We start from the raw sequence: 24,370 nt of genomic DNA on the forward strand, positions 1-24,370 counted from the left end.
TTCTGCCTATTTAGAAAATAAGATTGTTTGAGCCATGAAGAAAAGTGGTTAGTTTGAAAGAAAAGGTAGCAGCCGTAAAAAAGGAATCAATGTTGCGGTGTGTCACTAATATGGAAGTCTTGAGAATTTTATCAAAGACTGTCCAATGCACAATTTGAATTATTAGGAGTATCTCTAGCCTGGAGGTCACAAGGGTAAAAATAGGGTCCAAGTTATAAAAAATTCAAGAAGGAATGCAACAACGGAGTATGATGTAAAGAAAGATTTGGTAGATTAAAGACTCTTCCAGTAACTCAAATGAAGATGAAAAGACTAGAGATGTTTCTACGCTAGCTGTGGATGACGGTTCAGTGATCTATGATTCCTTGTTTGTATTCATGGAAAACATATAGAATGAAGGAGAAAAAAAGGTAACCCATTCTGATATTAAGGATAATCTAGATAATTACATTGCTAAGAAGATAAAATGACTTTAAAGTGTGTTGATAGACTCTATATAAGAACTAACTATTGAGAACAATACCATAAAGGAAAAAGTAGAGAATCAGGAGCATAAGTTGATAGCTTTAACTCTCCATATTTTTGAAATACAACAGTTGTTCACTTATATAAAATATAAAAATATTAGTTTTATGAGTAATGTGAAGAATTTAAATGATGTAGATGGTAAAGCGAAGAAGGAAGCCTCAACGTTTCAGGTTGATCTTGAGGAGAAATTAAAAGTATCACAAAAATATTTCTGTCAGAACTTCACAGGATTAAAGAGTTAGAAATGGACCTAGTCTGTTTGAGAGAAGAGCTCAACAAGTTTCTTAGATTGACTGCATGTTAACAGATCCTTTCTAATTTGACTAATGTAGGTGTTAAAGATGGTATGGTCTGGGCTATAAAGGAGATTTCCAATCTGTTGAGTTTAAAGGAAAGGCTGCCCTTGATGATAGAGGCAAAGGGCATGAACTCCTTTACACTGACTGTGAAAGAGATGTACATTTGAATAAAAGATGTCAGCACGGGATTAATGATAAATTGACGAATACTAAATACATTAAGTAGGAGAATGCACATACTAAAAGCTTCAATTCTCTTAAAAAGGTGAAGTGGAAGTTATCAATACCTAGATGAGATAAGAAGAATTTGATCAAACCATTATCCTCCTACGGGTAACTCAAACTTAAGTGGGTTCCCCAATATCATTTCTGATCATGATTCCAGGAATGGGAAGGGATAAAAGATAGGAATATCTCATTAATTAAAGGGGTTCAAAGATTAATAATAAAAGGTATAACTATATTATCTCTATGAATACTTGAATATGGAGGTATATTATTTTTAAATTGATGAGTTCAACGGACCTGGTCCCTAGGAAATCCATCTCAGAAGAAAAAGCTTTAGCATAATGAATAACATGTGAATTAATATCTTTTCTAAATAATTGGCTATGTTTAGGAGGCTGGTATCCTTGGTATAATAGGTGTATGTTAATCTAACTCAGTATCATACCATTGAAGGTATACACCGAAGAGGAAAGATATGGAAGGAAATAATTTAACCAAACACAAATTAAAAGTTCATTTAAAAGAGAGGGACCTCATCCCATCTCTCGGGTGATTGCCAAAATAATGTGCCTTAAGTTTTATAAAATTTCTATTCAAAAAGGCCACATGTCTAATCCTATATGAACAAAAGCTATCAACTTAGTTCATATATGAAGAGTCACAACCGTTGTCATTAGACGCATCCATCCAAAAAGGTATTCTCTTATTTCATTCTCTTCTTAAATAACTCAAATCATTATTTTCCTCATCAACAAAAACTGATCCTTCTTCTTCCTTTCTCAAAAATGCAAAATGTTTGAGACTCCCTCTTCTTTAAAACCTATGAAAGAATTGTCCTCAGATCATCTTACAAAGTCACCAAGTGGGTTACCCATCAATTCATCTTATGAGACTTCTCAGACCCTAAGGGAAACTTTTCCAGTAGACACTCTAAGCTCCAGTAATTGTTTGGTCCAAGTTGATGACCTAAACAATGGTTTTGTCTATAAAATTGAACAAAATATTCTTCAATCTAAATGATATTTTTCCTCAAAAAAACTAAAGTCCTACAATGACCACCAAGTCCCGGTTGCCTCTGAGGAATTGAAAGGTACCGAAATTTAAAATAATTTACAATAACTTGGTTCTCCTAACCTTTTCGAGTTAGATTATATATTTTCTCATCTTGTTGACGGGGGGATCCTTCTAAAAATGTCTGATTCTCCTAGCTGTGTCAAATGGGTGTCTAAGAATTAACTCTTTCTGGCTCATGATCAGATGGAAAGTTTAGTTTATATAGAGGATCAAATAACATGGGAAGATAATAACTTAAAAAAAGGATGGGCAATTCATATTACATTGAAATGAAGAAGATAAAGAAGATGCGAATGAACAATCTCAGATTTGGAAAATGAACAAATTGAAGGACAATAAAGGAAAGGAGAAATTGATTGACTATGGAAAACAAGTTACATGCTCTTACTCCAGTAGAGGGTCTAAATGAAATTACTAGTAGCTGCAATTACGAAGAAAAAGCCTTTGTAATGCCCCAAGATCCCATCCCGAGACGTCACACGGTGCTTAAGGCCACATGCGGCCTCAAGCTAACCCTCTAAACCTGCCATCACTTCTAGAACTCACTTTGACAATAGTCGTGCTGATATCAGAGAGAATGAAATATCATAAATATACTGGAATAAGATAAGAAACTAGCCTGTACAATCTAAAACACTGAAATTCTGTACATACCAACCCTTTAGTCTGACAAAGCCTGTATACATCAAAATCAAGGAGACATTGAGACAAACCCCCAACTAAATCAAATAGTACTGAAAGCCATAAAAACAAAACAGTATCAGAAAATATAAACATGGTCCTCGAACCATGAGCACTCACCACTGAGAAGATGAAAAGTGGAACCCGAATATCACTAATGCTACTGAGTACTTGAACCTACATTACGAGAAAATGTAGCCCATAGGAAAAATATGAGGGTCAGCACTTTGGAATGTACTGAGTATGTGAGGGTGCATGTAACAATGTAAATACCATCATCAATTTCATGAAAACATTCATATGTACAATGATGGCTCACTTGGCTTGAGTTAGATAGAAACATAATTTCCAAGATCTCATCGTAAATAAATCATAGGATAAAAACCTCATATATCATTATAAACAACTAACTCTTCAACTAGAGACTTCGAGTGACGCTATAATTCAAGAAACTCTTATGGACATGGGAGGTGCTTATAACCGACATACACTATGTGAGCTACATAGAGTCCAACGTTTTGCCCTCCTATGGAGAGAACCCAACATTGGTGGGAGGGTCGTACTCTTTCCAGGGAGTACATCCTTAATTTAGTAATCACAATATCATAGTCAGCCTCCAATCCACAATTATCAACATCAATCCTACGATGGCATATAGTTTTGGGGAAAATTCCATATTTCCCGCTCGGTGATAAATACTACTCACAGACAGAAGCTCAGAACGTGGTAGGAAATCCACCACAAACATCACAAGGGTCTATCATGAAGACCAAATCAAATATCTTTCTCATTTATCAAATCATAATCAATTTATGGATTCCTAACTCAAATCAAATCAAATCAATCTTTCTCAATGTCAAAAGGCATCAGTTCATTAAGTCATGGCAACATCAATAACTTTGAGGAAATATCAAGACTTATTGTAACAACTCAAATCTCATGAATCAATATACTCAATAATCCAATTTGTCATAAGGAAGCTTAAATCTTGACACATATCTTCAAAGCACTTGAAATACCAACTCACGGTAGAAAGTTTAAATTCACAATATTAAATATCAAGTCATAACATGGAAATTATAAAATAATTATGTATAAGAAATCTTGAACAATTTATATTCTCATAATCTCATGATGAAGTAATTTGGGTATAAACCCACTTGCAAAATCATATAAATCCATAATAAAAATCAAAGCTTTGAGCACAAGGACGAAAGGATTGCTCTTGTTCAAAACCCCACATACCATGGATTATGATTTTTAAGATGAAAAAGCTTTATTGAAAACTCTTCTTTACACTTTTGAGCTAAGTTTCTTGATGCCATTGGCTTACAGAACTTAATTATTGAACAACTTGGTGAAATCTTTTGAAGATTCTTGAATTTCTTGGAGATGGTTTGATTTAGGATTTTAGAAGAAACCCTAGTTTCTAGACAATTTTGGAGGAGAAATGAGACAGAAATGATCTTCTCTCCTCCACTTGGACATATATATATAAAACCAAAATGGGCAAAAAGGACCAAAATGCCCTTTTAAAAAGACTTAAAAGTTACTGATCGGGGTTTGTGATGGTCAAACTGATGGTCTGTCAGACAAACTGATGGTCCACTAGATCGTCCGTCACTCGAGGGCCAGAAATGGGATATTCTGCCTCAACTTGACAGTCCTCTTGACTGTCCATCAAATTTTTGGCGGCCCATCTTTTTGGACGTCACACGATGGCTAGAAAAAGGGATTACTGGCTTGGCTTGACGGGAATGTCTAGATAGTCCTCTCAGCCTTATCGTCTATCTGCGGATAAAAAGTAGAGCTAAGATAAACTTGGTTGCCAAGACCCTTCTAGAAGGCTCTCTAAAACTGAGAAGTAAATTGAGTACCTCTATCGGAGATAATAGACAATGGAACTCTATGCAACCTGACTAACTCTTTAAGGTATAGCTTAGCATATTCCTCAGTGGTGAAAGATGTATGTACTGGCAGAAAATATTCTGACTTAGTCAACCTATCTACAACGACCCAAATCAAATCATATCAACGTCGAGAAGGAGGTAAACCAGGCACAAAATCCATATTCACTTTCTCCCAATTCCAAGTAGGGATACTGAATTCTTGCATCATTCCATCGGGTCTTTAGTGTTCAATCTTATCCTGTTGGAAAGTTGAACACTTCTCTACAAAGTTTGCTATATCCTTTTTCATACCATTCCACCAATAAATTTCCCACAAATCATGGTATTTCTTGATAGCACCGGGATGAATAGAATATCACGTTCCATACGCTTCAGCCAAAATTCTCTTCCTCAAATCAACATTCGGAACACAAAGTCTACCTTGCTATATCAACAAACTATTTCCCTCTTGGGAGAAAACCTCTACCTTCTAGTCCTTAAATGACTCTTTCAGTCAGACCAAACTAGGATCCCTGTCCTGCTTTTCTTCTACCTCCGAGTCCCAAGAGAACTCAGAACTAATCTTAAGTTACATACTCTCTTCAGAGAAATAAACAAATCTAACACCCAACCTATCCAAACGATGCACATCACCAGCCAATTCTTTTTTATCATTCTCTACATGAGCTATACTACCCATAGACACCCTGCTAAGAGCAGCTGCCACAACATTGGCCTTGCCCGGGTGATACATTACACTCATATCGTAGTCTTTTAGAAACTCTAACCATCTTCTTTGTCTAAGGTTCAAATCACTCTAAGTAAACATATACTGCAGGCTTTTGTGATCAGTAAACACATCAACATAAACACCATACAAATAATGTCTCCATATTTTCAAAGCAAAAAGTTGAACTTCTAATTTAAGATCATGGGTTGGGTAATTCTTATTATGACGCTTCAACTGTCTAGATGCATAAGCTATAACTTTACCCATCTGCATCAATACACAACCCAGACCAACTCTAGAAGCATCACAATATACCATAAGACTATTAGCACCATCGGGTAAAGCTAACACTGGGGATGAAGTGAGTTGAGTCTTTAACTCCTGAAAACTCTTCTCACAAGCATCTGTCCACTGGAACTTAGCTTTCTTTGGGGTTAACCGGATCATGGGAGACGCGATAGAAGAGAAGCCCTCAACAAAATAATGGCAGTAACTAGCTAAACCTAAGAAACTCCTAATATCAGATTGGGAGGTAGGTCTAGGCTAATTCTTCACAGCTTCTGTCTTTTGAGAATCAACTCTAATATGTTCGAAAGAAACAATGTGACCCAGAAGAGAAACTAACCTTAACCAAAATTCACACATGCTAAATTTAGCAAATAATTGATGAGCTCTAAGAGTTTCCAACGCGATTCGAAGATGATCTGCATGGTCATCCTCACTTCGGTAATATACAAGAATATCATCTATGAACGTATTAACAAACAAATCTAGATACCCCTTTAATACTCGATTCATAAGATCGATAAAAGCCGATGGAGCATTGGTTAGCCCAAAAGACATGACAAGAAACTCAAAATGACCATAGCAGGTTTGGAAAGCTTACTTTAGAATATCACACTCTCTCACTTTAAGCTGATGATAGCCGAATATAAGGTCTATCTTTGAGAAATAACTTGCACCTTATAGCTGATCAAATAAATCATCGATTCTAGGAAGAGGGTACTTCTTCTTATAGTCACCTTGTTGAGCTGACGGTAGTCAATGCATATATGTAATGTACCATCTTTCTGCCACATAAATAGAATAGGTGCACCCTACGGGGAAACACTAGGTCTGATAAAGCCTTTTTATAAGAGATCTTTGAGTTGCTCCTTCAACTCTTTACGTTCTGCAGGAGCAAGAAGGTATGGAGGGATCTAAATAGGCTAAGATCCAGTAAGGAGATCAATCCCGAATTCTATTTCTCTATCATGTGGAACCCCTAGAAGGTCTTCTAGGAAAACATCAGGAAAATCATTAAAAATGCTAACTAAATAAATAGTCGGAGTCTCAAACTTAGTTTCTTTAACTCAAACCATATGATAGATGCAAACCTTCGAAATTAACTTCCTAGCTTTGAGCTAGGATATGAAATGGCTCTTCGGAGTTGCAGAACTCCCGGACCCCTCAAAAATGGGATCATTTGGAAATTGAAAGTTGACCACTCATGTACGACAATCTATAGACGCATAGCACGAGTGAAGCAAATCTATACCCAGAATGACATCAAAATCAACCATATCTAGCTCAACTAAATTAGCATATATGAATCAATGAAGGATAGTAATAGGACACTTCTTATACACTCTCTTAGCAATAATAGACTCTCCTTCCGGGGTAGAAATAAGAATAGGATCAGGAATCCATTAAGGGTCCATCTCAAAATTTATAGCAACCAGAGGTGTCACATATGTGAAACTGGAACCAGGGTCTATCAATACATACACATCAAAATAAAATTCACGGGGCATACCAGTGACAACATTTGGAGAATCCTCCTACTCTTGGTGAGGTGGTATAGCATAAAAACAATTCTGGTGCGAACACCAACAGTAATAGAAGAGGCAACCTGAGAAGGAATTAGGCAGAATACGGGAGTGGGGGCATTGGTAGCGTGACTCTGGTGATGAGAATCTTGACTCCCCTATCTAGCATATGAACAATCTCTAAATTGGTGGGCCAATATGCCACAACCAAAGCAATCTCTCTGATAAATAAAACACTTGCCAAACTGATCTCTACCATACTTGGTATATGAAGGAGTACGAGGTATGTTACTTATACTATCCTAAAACCTGGATGATATAGGCCTATTCCCCTACTCCTGCCTGCTTTTAGGTACGAGAGAACTAACTGAGGAAGGCAAGGGCATAAGTAGACGTCTCTAGAATTGAGGGCAATCTCCTCAATAGAATCTATACTTACTGAATCCCTGCTACTTTAATCTAGCTCTTTTATTCCCTCTTACTCTCTCCCTCTCTTTTACCTTAACATCTTTAATCTGTTGGGCATGTATCATCAACTGAGAAAGGTCCATATCCCTATTAAGCATAGCAGATCTACACTCCTACACAACGTAACTTGACACACCAGTCATGAACTTACTCATAATGGTTCGAGAGTTAGCCATCATACTAGGTGCATATTTGGATAACTGATTGAATCTAAGGCAGTACTCCTTAACACTCATGGAGCCTTGTCTCAAATTCATGAATTCCTCTATCTTTTCTTCCCCCATCTCAAAAGGAAATAATCTGTCCAAGAACACATCCTTAAATAATTGCCAAGTCATAGGAGCGGCATCCTCTCCTCTACTTTCTCTCCATATTTCCACCCAATCATATGTAATATCTTTCATTCCATAGGTAGACAATTCAACACTCTTTTCCTTATTCATGTGCATAATCTGGGTGATCTTTCTCACTTCATCTAAGTACATCGATGGGTCTTTACCTACCCTCGCTATATAAAAATCAGGTGGATTTATCCACATAAAGTCATGAATACAAGCTGTAGAAAAATTATTCTATTGCGGAGGTGGAATAGTAGCCTGGGTGTTAGCTTGAGTATTTGCAGTAACTACCTAGGGTAGTGTGTGAGAAGCTACTTGAAATTATGCATGTGACACATGCTCGTTCAGCGGATCAATGGGTTAGGGTTGGTCATTGTTTCTATGAGCTCCACGAAAAGGAATATTCTGTCATAAGAGAGTAGAAATTAATAGCAGGGAGAAACAGTCGTAGGCACAATGGACTTTTGAAAGAAAGAGATGACTTTTCTTAAAATGTCCCGTAGCCTCTTGCTCATAGATGTGGCATGCTACATGCCGATGATCAAGAATCTATGTAACGCAGCTTTTTGAATTCCCTAGGACTCTTTAAACCTTAGGAGCTCTGATACCAAGCTTGTAATACCCTAAGATCCCATCCCGAGATGTCACACAGTGATTAAGGCCACATGCGGCCTCAGGCTAACCCTTTAAACTTTCCATCACTTTGTGCTAATATAAGAGAGAATGACATATAATACACATACTGTAATAAGATAAGAAACTAGCCTGTACAATCCAACATACTGAAATTCTGTACATACCAACCCTTTTGTCTAACAAAGCCTCTATACAACAAAATCAAGGAGACATTGGGATAAACTCCCTACTGAATCAAATAGTACTGAAAACCATAACAATAAAATGTTATCAAAAAATATAAATATGTTCCTTACACCATGAGGACTCACCACTGAGTAGACAAAAAGATGCACCCGAATATCGCTAATATGGTTGAGTACCTCAACCTACATTATGAGAAAATATAGCCAATAGGAAAAATATGTGGGTCAGTACTTTGGAATGTAATGAGTTTGTGGTGGTTTATGTAACAATGTAAATATCATTATCAATTTTATGTAAATATGCTTCTGTAAAATGATGGCTCACTTGGCTTGAGTTAGATTGAAACATACTTTTCAAGATCTCATCGTAAAATCATATGATAAAAACCTCATAAATTATCATAAATAACTCAACTCTCCAAATCAAGACTCGAAGTGACTCCGTAATTCAAGAAACTCGACTCTTATGTACATGGGAGGTTCTTATAACCGACATAAACCATGTGAGCTACATGTAGTCTAACATTTTTCCCATCTAAGGAGAGAACCCAATATTAGCAGGAGCGCCGTACTCGTGCTAGGGAGTACAACTTAAATTTAGAGACACAATATCATACTCGACATCCGGCCTACAATTATCTGTATCAATCCTACGATGGCACATAGTTTTGTAGAATATACCATATTTCCTTCTCGATGCAAAATACTACTCCCGGACACAAGCTTAGAATGCATTAGGAAATTCACCACAAACATCACAAGGGTCTATCATGAAGACCAAATCAATTCACTTTCTCATTTATAAAATCATAATCAAGTTGTGGATTCCTAACTCGACTCAAATAAAATCAATGTTACTCAATATCAAATGGAATTGGTTCATTAAGTCATGGCAACATGAATAACTTTGAGAAAATATCAAGACTAATTATAACAACTCAATTCTCATTAATAAATATACTCAATAATGCAATTTGTCATAAGGAAGCTTAAATATTGACACATATCATGAAAGTACTTGAAATACCAACTCACGGTAGAAACATGAAATTCAGAATATTAAATATCAACTCATTAATTGGAAATTGTAAAATAATCATATATAACAAAGCTTGAACAATTTATATTCTCATAATGTCATAATGAAGTAATTGGGTATAAACTCACTTGCAAAATCATATAAATGCATAAAAAAATCAAAGATTTGAGGAGAAGGACGAAAGAATTGCTCTTGTTCAAAACCCTACATTCCTTGGATTATGATTTTTAAGATGAGCAAGCTTGATTTGAAACTCTTCTTTGCACTTTTGAGCTAAGTTTCTTGATGCCTTTGGCTTGGAAAACTTATTTCTTGAACAACTTGGTGAAATCTTTGGAAGATTCTTGAATTTCTTGAAGATGATTTTATTTAGGATTTTAGAAGAAACCTTTGTTTCTAGAGAATTTTGGAGGAGAAATGAGCGAGAAATGATCTTCTCTCCTCCACTTAGATATATATATATATATAAAACCAAAATGGGCAGAAAAGATGAAAATACCCTTTTAAAAAGAGTAGAAAATTGTTGATCGGGGTTTGTGATGGTGGAACTGATGGTCCATCAGAGAAACTGATGGTCCACCAGATCGCCCATCACATGAGGGATAGAAATAAGATATTCTACCTAGACTTGACGATCCTCTTGGCTGTCCATCAAATTTTTGGTGGCCCACCATTTAAGCCATCGCACGTTGGCCATAAAAAGGGGTTACTACCTTTGCTTGATGGGATATTTGATGGTCCACCAAGGACTTGGCGTTCCTTCAGGTCTACTGTCAGGCTTGGGCGATTCCAACATTGCTTAGTAAAATGGCAATAACTTCCTCGTCCGATGTAGGATTTCGATGAAATTTGTATCAATGGAAAGATTATTTAATGCTTTACATGAAAAAAATTATAAATTACATAAATACAACATAATATAAATATCAATCACTTTAGAATCCACCTCTATCATCTAAAAAGATAGATTTAGGCTTAAGGAATGATCAGGGTATTACAGTCTTCTACCACTAAAAGAAGAAGACTAAAGAAATCCACTATAGAGAAAGAAGAAAATAAAGTTGTAAAGGTAAGTGATGATGTGGACAGTGATTCTTATATTGGTATTGCATCTATTACAAAAATAATAAAACTTCATGGTGATGAAGGAAGATTATGTCTATGGAACAAAGCAATGAGAATCTAAAAACACAAAAGGTATTATTTTAAAAAGAAATTATTTTAAGTTATATGAGAAACTCAAAATTGTAGAACAAGTAGAATATGTGAGGCATCAGTGTTGGTTACATCTGTTAGAAGAACAATATCCCATTGTCATTGAAGTTGAAGTGAGAGAATTCTACCACTTCATGAAATTCTCAAATAATTGTTTGAGTTTGACTGCATAGGTGCTGATAATGCTTCTTAAGTTTGATGAAGAAATACTAGGAAAGATATTTTATGTTCATCATATTGCTGGGATAACTGTTGAGAAACAACGACCCTGAACTTAATTCATGGTTAATGGCTCCAAGGTAGGAGGGACTTCTTTAGCTGGGATGAGAAAAAAGTTTCTCACAAGTGAGTTCTAGTTGGTGTTGGAGTTCATAAAAAAAGGTCATGTTTCCAAATCTATAGAAAAAAACTATAGCTTTTGCAAATGATCTAATTCTAATTGATTGTTTGAGTAAGTTTGAGATGAAAAACTTACATTCTCTAATGCTGGAGCATATGCACAAGGTGACTTATAAGATGGGAAGAAAACATTGGATACCCTATGGATATTTTCTAAATAAAGTATTTAAAATTTTTGAAGTAGTTGGACCTAAATAGACCCTTGTAACTTTCAAAAAACATTTAGTTTTACAACATTTGTATAAAAGAAATGTATAGAAGGAAAATTCGAAATTATATCGCACGTATCAAAAAAATGTTGGTTGAAAAAGAAAACCTAACCAAATAAATAGAGGATTTGATAATTGTGATAGAAAAAAAGGACACCGAAATAGTACATTCAAAAATAGAATCAAAGGTTGTCCTAGAGGGATCCGGTGCCTCTAAAAAACTTGTAGAAGAATATACAAATCTTATGGTCAAAGTTGCAAAACTTACTAGTGACGTTTAAGAGCTAAATGCAGAAGTAAAAAACCATACCAAAAATTTATTAGATTCTCATGATGTTATGGCTACAAGAATGAATATGTTGCGAAAAACCCTCGCCCCAAAGCCCTCTCTACTTGAGTCCTATCCTCCATGTTAAATTTTGTGTCAGTTTCCAATTCATGATTCCTATGTGGCCTTTAAAAATAGAAGTTTTATAATTTATTTTTTGTATATTGTAAATGTACTTATCATAATTAATCATGAATGAATTTTTATTTGTGAGCCTTAAATGTTTCCCTTATTTTAAGGGTGTTTTTCATGTTATACTTGCCTTAGTGGCCATGAGTTAATTTGATTGTACTTATCTTTGCTGTTAGTTTACTATTAATCCTTTTCAACAATTCCAAAAGGGGGAAAACTCACTTCATGTGTAAGATGTAAGGACCATGTTACCAGCTACCAAGTGTGTGTTCTAATTTGGTGCATGCTGAAATAGGGAACTATGGTAAGGAACAGTGATAGGGGAAGCAAACATGTGCTTAGAATTTTGGCTGCAAATGATAGCAAGGGACCAAGTCCCTGTGTTGCATTAAGGTCGTATCATGGTGATAGGGAGGAACATTCTTCTTTAGAGTGATAATGGTACTAATAAAATATGATAGATATGCTCAAAAATATATGGTTAGTTTGTCATTATAAAAAAAGAGGAAAATTTATATATGTAGTTTTGATGATGATCATCTAACATCTAGAGACCGGGTCCCTTGACGTGCAAGCTACAATACAGCTGGTATGCAAGTCTACACATATTTGTCCACTTATTTAACTAACTTACATGTGCTGCTCGAACTAATAATGACACCTGGTCAAATGATATCTTACTCCTAATTATCACTCATCTATAATAGGAAAAAAATTCTTTTCATTATATTATTTATGTAAATCTAAAGAGTGACGAGAGGCAGCAAAAACTCCATTTTAACAGTGCTTAAGTTTTTAGATTTTTATTTGTGCTTAAATACAAATTGTTCTTGAGTGATTTCATATTTGTAAATAAATTAATCATGTTATAAGAGTAACAAACTTTTGTTTTTGAGTAAAAAGTTCTGAGGTCACTTGCAAAAGTTCTTTACTGATTAAAGCTAATCATTGTACAGGGTCCTTAGTAGAGGAGTAAGGATAAACTTATAACAGGGTTATTAGAAGCTAAAGGAACCTACAGTTAAGTTCATTATAGACTGTAAGAAGGAGTTTGTTTATAGTGGATTTTGGAGAGCTTGTATGGGAAAGACATTGTTTTTCCCTTCCTTGAGGAAGGGGGTTTCCACTTTAAAATATTGTGTATTTATTCTTCCAGCACTATCTTTCTTTTCCTTGTTACTTTATAGTATTTTGCTAGCGATTCAATTTGAGAGACCTAGTCCCTCACCGTGTGGTCCGTCCCTAAGGGTTTCAACATGATCCATTTCATAGCATTTTCATGATATTGGGTTAGATTTATGATGGGTTTTAGTTGTTGGAATGATGAAATGCAAGACTTAGATTAGTTGGACCGTTTAGGGTATTTTGATCCCATAGAGTTAAAACACTTGACTTGTTTTCTTATACCTTATGGGCATTGGATTTCATCACTCATGTTTAGCATGAGAATATCTTAGATCGCTTAATATTAAGTAAAATACTCCAGTTACTCATGCTTAGGGTTGGTTGACCTCTATTGCTTATACTATTTAATATTTCCATAGTGTTCGTTTGACTTAGTTAAAGGGCTTGAGAAAAATGTCTACCTCAGGAGAAATTGTTGTTTGCCATACATCTAATAATGGATTTAGTTACCATATCCTAGTGAGGGGTAGAATTTGTCTTAGGATATATTTTGGGGTTTTTGTAGTTGGCTCTTTGCCCCACCTTAAGGCAGGATTGGTGATTAGTTCTCTTGAAACCCTTATATGCTCATTAACTACCTAGAGAAGACACTTTTGAGGCAATATTGAGGAATCTTAGTACATGTTGGTTTTGATGAATGACATTGGAAGTACTTCCTAAAAGACTATTCCATATGTATGATTTATTGTTTAATCTTATGATTAGCTATTGATTATGCTATAGTTTATTGCTATTGATTGGACTACAGAATATACCATTGAATGAGCCCTTGACTATGATATTGTCTAAAGCCATAAAGTATGTTATTAACTATGCTATGAATAAGCTATAGATTTTTCCATGGATTTTCTATTGCTCCAGCTATTGATAAACTATTTTTAATACTAATGATAATCCTTAGAATATACTATTGATAAGTTATTGTTTATGATATTGTTATGACTATGATCATGTTGTGAAACTATGCTAGTAATGTAAAACCCCAATTTTGGCCTTTAAAAATCCCTGAGTTTTGAGCTCACTACTTTGACTTTTGCCCACCAAGCAAGTTGTAATGTTGAGTTGTAAGGTACAAATTATAGGCAAACCATTGTTGGGGCAAAACTCTTTATATTGATCATAACTAGACTTAATGAGTCATACGATGTGGTCACAAGTCATAGGGTGTCACCCATGACAAAACTAGTGTAAGCATCCAAGCTTATGCTTAGGATATGATTAGGACTTTACTAGTCATATAGTGTCCTTAGGAGTTGTAAGGTGACTCGCGGTCACTGGAGACACTATTCAGTGTTTTAGTTACGGGCACTATGGATATTTTCCTGCTTCTCTAATTAGGACCCACACATATAAATAACCCAAAGAGGGTTAGTTCTATCACTTTAATAATCAAATTCATGGTCTCTTCTCTCTCTAATCCCTATGTCAATATCACTATAGTTTCTCAAGGAATTTGCAATTAGAACGTCCAAGGATTTATTTCTTTCCATAATTTTTGATATCTCAGGGATGTAACACTTCCCCAAAATATATTTTTTTAATCATCTAATTAAATATTAATCCATGTAATTTAAGTATTGTTTATGAATATGGGTTACAGGGTTTTTGAATTAATGTTACTTGAATTGAATTCCCGTGGTTTTATATGCATTGTTTGTGCTTTGTCAATGGTTTTTGAACGAATTGGGTATATGGGTACATAAATTGGAAAATAGGTCGAGGTATTCCCCCAAATTAATTATTTCGGATTAGAATTTTACTATGGAAATTGTGCTCCCCCATCACATTTTGTAATTGGTTTTGAAAGATGGTTTGTCATATGATTTGACTTACTTATCTATACTATTGCATTGCATAATTGATTAAACTAATAAACGTGAATTTTGAAGACCTTTTTGCCCATGCTTTAATTTAAAATCAGAACCTTAGGGCTGACGAAATTTCCTTGGATTGAATTGATGAACCAAAAAGGGTTCAAGGAATTCCATATGTTGATTTAATGAACAAAGAGGGTCGTGGCATTCACCTGAGTTAATTGAATTGTAATGTCCTAATTATAAGCTTGCAAGCGTAAGGGTATGATATGGCATGCCTTAATGGATAATTCCTTAGTTCAATGTATTGGTTATGTGAGGCTTGTTTTAGTTGGTCCTAACGGGGCTTGTGTAGTTAATACATGAAGGTGCATGTCCTGGGGTGACTAGTACTGTAAACTTAAATTATCAAGTGTGAGGCTTATTCTTAATAACTGTGTGCATATGACATACTTTATTTATATTCGTCGTGGCATACCCTAGTTTTCCTTAATACCTCTGACTTATGCGGCTAACATGCACTGGGGCCCTTTCAGCAAGGGGAGCTGGAACTAAATTTCCCGTGGGTGTTTTTATGATGATTAAGCTACACAGTCTAGGCTAAAGATTTACATTAAAACTAAACATTGTTCCATACCCTAGTATGTTTAACATTTATATATATACATATATATATGTATCTGTTGACGTACCAATGTGTGCATGTGGATTATGCAGTTCTTCTAAATTGACATTAATTTATCCCTTCCCTCAGTTACATGTTATCACTCAACCCAGTAACCTTCTTTGGACGTTATATCCCCATGCGATGCTGTAACTAGAAGCACTTCTTCTTTTTCTTCATAGTTATAGATGACCTTTTTCAACTTGAAGTTGGTAGACTCCTTCCAGAAAGATGTTACTTCTTGGTTTATTTCATGTCATAGACTATTTCCTATGGTTTCTTTTTGCTATCTTCGTGGGTATGTTCAGACTCAGATTTTTTCAGGTAATAGATGTTTTATGGATACTATAGATTGGGATTGTTGTTTCATATTTTAGTAATCATCTATCTTGTTATATGTTTGAAATTCATCGGTTATTTGTTGTATCATGTTCTGATTGGCTAGGGTAAAGGGGGTGGTCTCTGATCCTCGGTGGACTTGAACACCAGTCATATCAAGATCTTTGTTCGGGTCATGACAAGTAATAATCATAAAAAATATCCCTATTTATAATATTAAACATTATTCCATAATTTATGTTAGTAGTCATGCTTATCGATTATATGGGACATTACACTATTAACTATGCCCGATACCGAGACTCTACTCTAGACAGCCAGGTCAAACCAAGGATCTATGGAAGTGGGGGCTCGTCCCCGGTCAATATTGGATCAAACAATAGGGGGCCGTAGCACTGACCTCTTTTTTTTATTGATTCAATACAATAGGGGAAAAAATCATGAGGCTTGACTATATGAAAACTTACGCTATAGATTTTTTCCACCGATTATGATGATGTGGCTACCAATTTGAGTCCTTATATTATGATGATGTATTGATAACCAAAAATAGAGGAGGATGATTATGATTTTATGTTGACACCCAACCAGGCCGATGAATAATTATGATCATATATTGATACCCGACAATGTCGGAGCATAATTATGATGATATATTAATAGCCGGTAAGGCTGGAAAATGATTACGATGATATCTTTATTCCAGACAAGGATGAAGGATGATTATATTGGTATGCCTATCCGTATTTATCGGTTTAAGTTTTTCTATTCCCATGTATGGACACTACATGTATATATGTTCATTTATATATATATTTATATATATATATATATGTATGTATATCCCTATTGTTATTTGTGTATGATATTGATATTAGCAATGTCGGATATAGCCCGAATGTGGTAAATATAATAATTAGTGGACTTTTGAGGATTAGTAATAATTATCAATTAGTGATAAATGATTCTAAAGTTATATAGTTGATGCGTAGTTATAAATAAGGATTAGTGGTGGATATTGTTTAAGTGACTAATAATGACTAGTTGATAATCAAGGATTAGTTGGTAAAGGATGATTAGTTAATAAATGATATTGGTTAATTATTGTCATCAAATAAATGGTGATTAGTGGATATAAGGTCAATAGTTTGTAATTGATGACTAGAGGTTATGTGATGAATAATAATCAAATGAACTAGTTAATAAGAAACGGTTAACCTATAAATGGTGACTAGTGAATAATAGTGATGAAGTTGCTATATGTTAGTTAAATTGTGGAACATGGGTACATTGTCTAGTGTTGGAAAATGGTTGATTGATGATAAATTGTGGAATGACAGTTAAATAATAAGTTGGTTATTTGTAAGTGATGAATGATTACTTTATTCTATCTCTGAGTGTACTCTCCAGACGTATGAGAGCCTGTAATGAGTTATTTAAGTTTTGCATGAATTGGTGTATAGGAGCCAATTTTGAGTTTGTGATTGCTTGTATGTCTATTTTATTATTTCTTATTCCTTATTTCTATTATGTCATCCATCCTTCTTTATGTTTCACTACGACCTTGTGTATTATTCTGTATTCTAAGCTAGGGGTCTATCGGAAATAGCCTCTCTACTTCTTTGAAGGTAGCGGTATGGACTGCATACATTTTACCCATCCAGACCTCACTTTATGGGAATACACTAGGCTTGTTGTTGTTGTGATTGCCTGTATGATGCCTTGTGATGCCTTATTAATCCGATTTATCTGCATATATTGCTTGGACATATTGACATGTGTTGATACTATATGTTATATTGTTATTTCGGTTAAATTACATACTATGTACAAAATTGTTGGAGATTATCCAAGCTCTTTTCTGTACCTTGACCTAGCTATGTTATCTTGCATGTTGTTATTTTATAATTTAGCCCAATCGACTAACATTGCTTACTGTGTACCCATTATGTTGGTTATCATACTACATTCAGTACTTTTTTGGTGCAGATTCAAGTACTTTTTGTCTTCATTGATGATTGATTACGTATTTCCGTCTATCTTTAGATATTTAGTCTTTTGTTACCTAGACAGATATTGTTAACTACTCAAAGTCTTTGTGCTGTATTATTATTCGATACTCTTGAACAGGTTCTACCAGGTGGTGGGTTTATATCGTGTATTGACTGTTTTATCTATTTGGAACAGTTTACTTATCTAAAAATTGTATTCTTAAAATTAACCTATGTTGGGATTTCGTACTTAATTAACCCATTGCGTTAGCTTCGGGCTATGGTTTACCTTACCTACTGAAATGATTTAGCAGGTGCCATCATTAATCATAAATCGAGTCGTGACAGGTCGTGAATGTTGATTTATACCATTTAATCATTTCACATTGTCGCTACATAATAATTGTAGTAAGAGGGTGTCATGACCTGATTTCCTAGGTTATGATGGAACCTACTATAGTCTAAAACTATTAGTAATAGACTAAAAGGAGAAATGGAGAAAGAATGCAACATAAATGAAATAAAAGACTAAAATTCAAAAGATAGTCCCAAAACCTAGTGGAATTAGTACAAGAGCTTCTAATGAAATACGACTTACAAAACGAAGTACAAAATGAATATATTGATACTTCTGATCTCTGAATACGACTTAAAAACTAGTATAGTACATAAGAGGAAGAAAAGAAATAATCCAATCACCAGGACCTCACCCGCTGTCTTTGAACCATAACTACTCCACGTAATGCACAAAACTACTACAAGAACCCATAAGATAATCTGCACACTGCATAAGTATAGTAAGAGTATAAAAAATGTGGTACTCAGTGGACAACTATTGACTGATCTCCAAAGATAATGCAAATATAAATAGCATGCAAGCAAGAATGTAAAGTACACCCAAATATCCAAAGGTTAAGGATAAAATAAGGAAAACTACTCTATTCACACCCATGAAGATAACATAATAAAGATAATGAGACCATAAGGATATGACATTCTATTTATACCATACTCTAAGACCCTAGCAGTATACCATGTATCACTTGCCCAGATAGGTATAAAGAGAGAAAGTAGGATATATAATAGTATACAAGGATAAATGATTGATATAAGAAACAAATAAATGAAGAAAGGAAAGGATATGCAGTAATACCATTACTACATTTATAGATAGGTATGCCTATATACACGGTTAACTAAAAGGTATAAACTACATAATCACACAAGATTCTCAAGGCCACCTAATAATACTAGGAACAAGTTTTAAAAAAATTATGATCTCTAATCCATACATCTATACACGAGCTAATTATCCATAGTAAAAGAAATCATGCTGAAAAGAATACAAATATCAGGGTCAAAAACTATAATGCCTAACCATGGGGTAATCATGCATAATAATTTTACCATAAGATGAAAGAATCTAAATCATACCTCAAATATCAATACTAGTCCAATAACCGACCTTTAATGTACTAACTACAATAAGAGCAATAAAAATATAAAGTAACAAGCCATTCCAGAAAAATATTACCTAATCGAGCCTTTCATAAACCCATGTCATCATAGGCCCTAAACATTTAATAAATAATCAACAAATACCAATAAGAGGCAATACCTATGCGACTCCAAATAATGTTGATATATACAAGCACAAAATAGTATACTCCATAAGCCATGCTCATTACATATACCCATGCACCCCCTTATAAGGATACTCAATATAGGCATAAACTAGTGATAGGCGATGCACATCTAAGAATTAATGCCAAGTAAGACCATAATACCTTAACCAATAAGAGTACCATAAAGTAACTCAGTATATATACCACATCTAGGTCCATGGCTTATAAAGTTAGGACCTACAGTTACAATTCTTTTCCTGAAACTACAGCTCATCGATGAAGGAGTGCCTAAAGGATTCAGTAATACCCATATACATTAACCAGGTCCCGATCCAAAGATTTCCAATTATCATCAGGGTCATTATCAATCGTCAGACTTTAAGCTAAACTCATATCATCAATACAACCATCAATCCACTCTATCCAGTACCATATATATAAATATATATATATATATGTATCTAAATGTATACACATAAAATGCATGGGCTAGAACCATGGGAAAGGGTATAAGTACGTAAATCCAATACTCGGGGTAAAATCCTAGACTAAATCATCATAAAAGTTTGGAAAGGGTAAGAATTAATCTCAATTGAGGTAAATAGTAAAAGCAAAATAGAGGACCAAAATCTCTGTCAGACAAATCTCTAAATCATCATTTTTAAGCTCAAAGGCTCATAAGTTTTTTAGTAAGATAGTACGATTCTTGTTATGAAGGAATATATTTTAAAATTGAAAAGTGGGAAAGTAATAAAATAATATATTAGTTTGATTTGTAACATTTACTGCCTAAGTAATTGTAATTGTATCGAATCTATGCATGTTGTCATAAATATTCAAAGAATATAATCATTAGCATCAATATTTCTATAAATTATGAACATTTCCCTCACAAGTATAGAATACTTTCGAAACCGAACCAATATCATAATCACTGTAACTCCTCAAGTTGTTTGTCCTTACAAATTTTATGAAATTATATCCTCACTGCCTTAGCTATGACTTACCAAAGGATTCATAAGGAGTCTTGATGAGTCATTTGACAGAAATAGTAACCTAAACAGTAAGTGTCTTATGAAGTTATACTCTCAGTATGAGTGGCTCACTAAGAGGCATAAGGACTCATTATCGTCATTCGGTGCATATCGTAGGAGGTTGAGTATTTACCTTAGATGGATTTGATGTTGACTATGACTAGACCCTATGAGTCATAAGGTTCCATTATAAGTTTTACGGATTGAGTCATAGGGTCTACAGTGTGAAGGCACCCCGGAAACTCTCTTCCCTATTACTTATGGTGTCGAGTCATATTGAGTCTCTACGAATCGTATAGTGTCCCGTATTCACTTACGACTAAATTTTAGTTTTTAAATTGAGGGTACTTTGGACAATTTCCTTCTCACCCAATTAAGGGGGTTATTTCTCATTCATAATTTAAAAAAACACTTCCAAAGCTCTCTCAAGCAACCATACTTAGGGTTTCCAAGAACTAGGTCTCCCAAGGGTATAAGGTAGGAATTCTCTCCATAGACATTGATACTTAAGGAATGTTATTCTTTCCTAATTGCTAACTTTTTAAAAATATATATTTTAAAGTGTTGTTTATATGGTATTGATTTCCATTTTAAAACATGTGTTGTGGGTCTTGAATAAGTGTTCTTTATGTGATATTTCATGTTTGTCCCTACATGGGTTATGTTTAAATGGTGGTTTTGAAATAAATTTTATTCTTGAGTATGGTGAATAAACTAACGGTTTGTGATTTTCCTAAACTTGTGTTTTTTGAAGTGGTTATGACGTCAGCCCCATATTGTGATGTTAGTTATTGAATATGAAAAATAAGCCTATTGAACTACACTTCAAGTATTACAAAATATGAAAAGCTAATGAAGCATAATGATTATAAAATTGAACCAAGAGGGTTGTGAATTACCCTATGTGATGATGATTGGTCAGGCATGATTGTTGTTACCTTATAAGTATAATGGGTATGACAATGCCAATAATGTATGCATTAATGTGTGTCATGGTTCAATGAATGTGAATATGTGATACTTGCTTAATTAGGATTTAATAAAGGCTGTATACATGAGCCGTGAAAGTATAGGTGATTAAAGGCCAAAACTAGAAACCCTAATTGCCGATTCGGGGGTCTAAATGACTGGGTTGATTGAGTCCTCCTTATTATTAACGTATGATTGGGAGTTTTGAGTACCCAAAACTATATTATATTATTGGGTGATTGTGTCAACTTGATATGCCAGGTGGTTTGAGTCCCAGATAGGGCATATGTATACCCTCTAGGTTGTGCGGCCATACACACAAGAGCCCTACCATAACTGGGAAAGAGTTGGGGCTATATAGCCTGTAGGTTCCTTCTTATGTTATGATGGTTGAGATACACAATCCATGTTAAGGTTTTTAAAGTTTTTGTTGAACCTTCTTCCCTATCCAAGCATGTGATATGTATTTATGTGTATTTGTTTATGTGTATTATTTTTGAATATTTTTAGGCTATTGATCATAAATAAATCTATGCTTATCCCTGAGTTACATGCTAGTGTTCACCCTACTTACTGTCGCTAGACGTTGTATCACCAGATAATGTAGGCATTGGAGATACTTCAACTTTTCCTGTGCAGAGTTAGGTGAATCAGCTCGATTCATCGATTTGTTGTGGTGAAGTGGTGAGCCTTTATTTTCCAAAAGGATTAGATATTTTATCATTTCTTATCTTATATTATAATTGAGAGTTTTCATTATCATTAACATTATTAATGTCACTATCAGAGTCATGGACATATCCCGAACAAGACCTATTTTTGATCTTTTTATTTGAATACTTTGTTGGATTACTGTGTACTTGGGTGATGTTGATAGGTTGTTTGGTCAGTTAGTGGTTGGAGGTTATGCACATGAATTAAATATCATTATGATTATTCTTATGCTATCTTGTTATATGTTCGAAATTCATCCAACCTTGTGGATATTGCGTTCACTTGTTTAGGTACAAGGGGTGGTCTCTAGTTCATGTGGGACATGAGATGCTCGTCATAGCTAGTCCTAGGTTTGGATTAAAAAAGGGTATCATAGCCTAGGTTTTGTGACCTTGGGGGTCCAAAAAGTCATGTCAAGTACTTTATTCATTTTCAACAATGCTGAAAGGGAGAATACTAACTTCATATGTGAGGTGTAAGGACCATGTTACGAGTTACCAAGTGTGTGTTATAATTTAGTGCATGCAGAAATGGGGAAGTATGGTAAGGCACAGTGATAGGGGAAAGCAAACATGTGCTTATATTTTTTGCTGCAAACAATAACAAGGGACCAGGTTCTTGTGTTGCATTATGGTGAAAGCATGATGATAGGGGAAACATTATTCTTTAGAGTGGTATCCGTATAAATTAAATGTGATGGATGTGCTAAAAGATGTATAGTTGGTTTGTCATCATCAAAAAGGAGGAAAACTTCTATATGTAGTTTTGATGATGAGCACATAACTTCAAGAGACCAGGTCCCTAGATGTGCAAGGTACAGTATAGCTAGCACGCGAGTCTGCACTGATTTATCCTATTATTTAACAAACTTGCATATGCTTCTCAAATTGATTAGGACAGCTGGTCAAATAATATCTCAGCCCTAATAATCACTCATCTATAATAGTTAAAAGATATTTTTTCATCAAATTATTTTTGCAAATCGAAAGAGTCCAGACAGGCAGCAAAAACTCCATTTCAACACCACTCAATTTCTTAGTTATTTATGTGTGCATAAATAGAAATTGTTTTGGAGTGAGTTCTTATTTGTAAATGAATTACTCTTGTTATAAGAATGATGAACTTTTATTTTTGAGTAAAGAGTGCTTAGGTAGTGTTTCCTAAGTTTTTTATTTATTAGAGTTAATCATTGTAGAGGGTCCTTAGTAGAGATGTCAAGGCGAGCTTGTAGTAGAGTTATTACAAGCTAAAGGATCCTATAGTTAGGTTCATTGTAGAATGTAATAATGAGTTTGTTTATATTTGATTTTTTAGAGCTTGTAAGGGAAAGTCATGATTTTTCACTTTCTTGAGCAAGGGGGTTTCCATGTTAAAATCATGTGTTTTTACTCTTCCTATTCTATCTTTTGATTCCTAGTTACTTTACTGTGTTTTTCCTGTGAATGACTTTGAGAGACCTGGTCCCTAACTGTGTGCTGCATTCCTCAGGGTTTCAACATTATCTATTTCATATTATTCTTACGATATTGTGTTAGAATTGGTATGGGTTTTAGGTATTGCATTTATGAAATGCAAGACTTAGGTTAGTTAGACCATTTAGACTATTTTTATCCTGTAGAGTTGAAAAACTTGACTTGTTTTGTTATATCTTATGGGTATTGAACTTCATTAATCATGTTTAGCATGAGAATGTCTTAGATTGCTCATGATTAGATAAAACTCTCTAGTTAGTAATGCTTTGGGTAGGTTAGCCTTAGTTGCTTACACTATTTAAGGTTGCCATAGTTTTTATTTGACTTCGTTAAAGTTCTTGAGAAAAATGTCTAACTTAGTGAAAATTGTGGATAGT

Source organism: Capsicum annuum, chromosome 10 (genome assembly GCF_002878395.1).
Source record: "Capsicum annuum cultivar UCD-10X-F1 chromosome 10, UCD10Xv1.1, whole genome shotgun sequence".
NCBI classification, from domain to species: domain Eukaryota; kingdom Viridiplantae; phylum Streptophyta; class Magnoliopsida; order Solanales; family Solanaceae; genus Capsicum; species Capsicum annuum.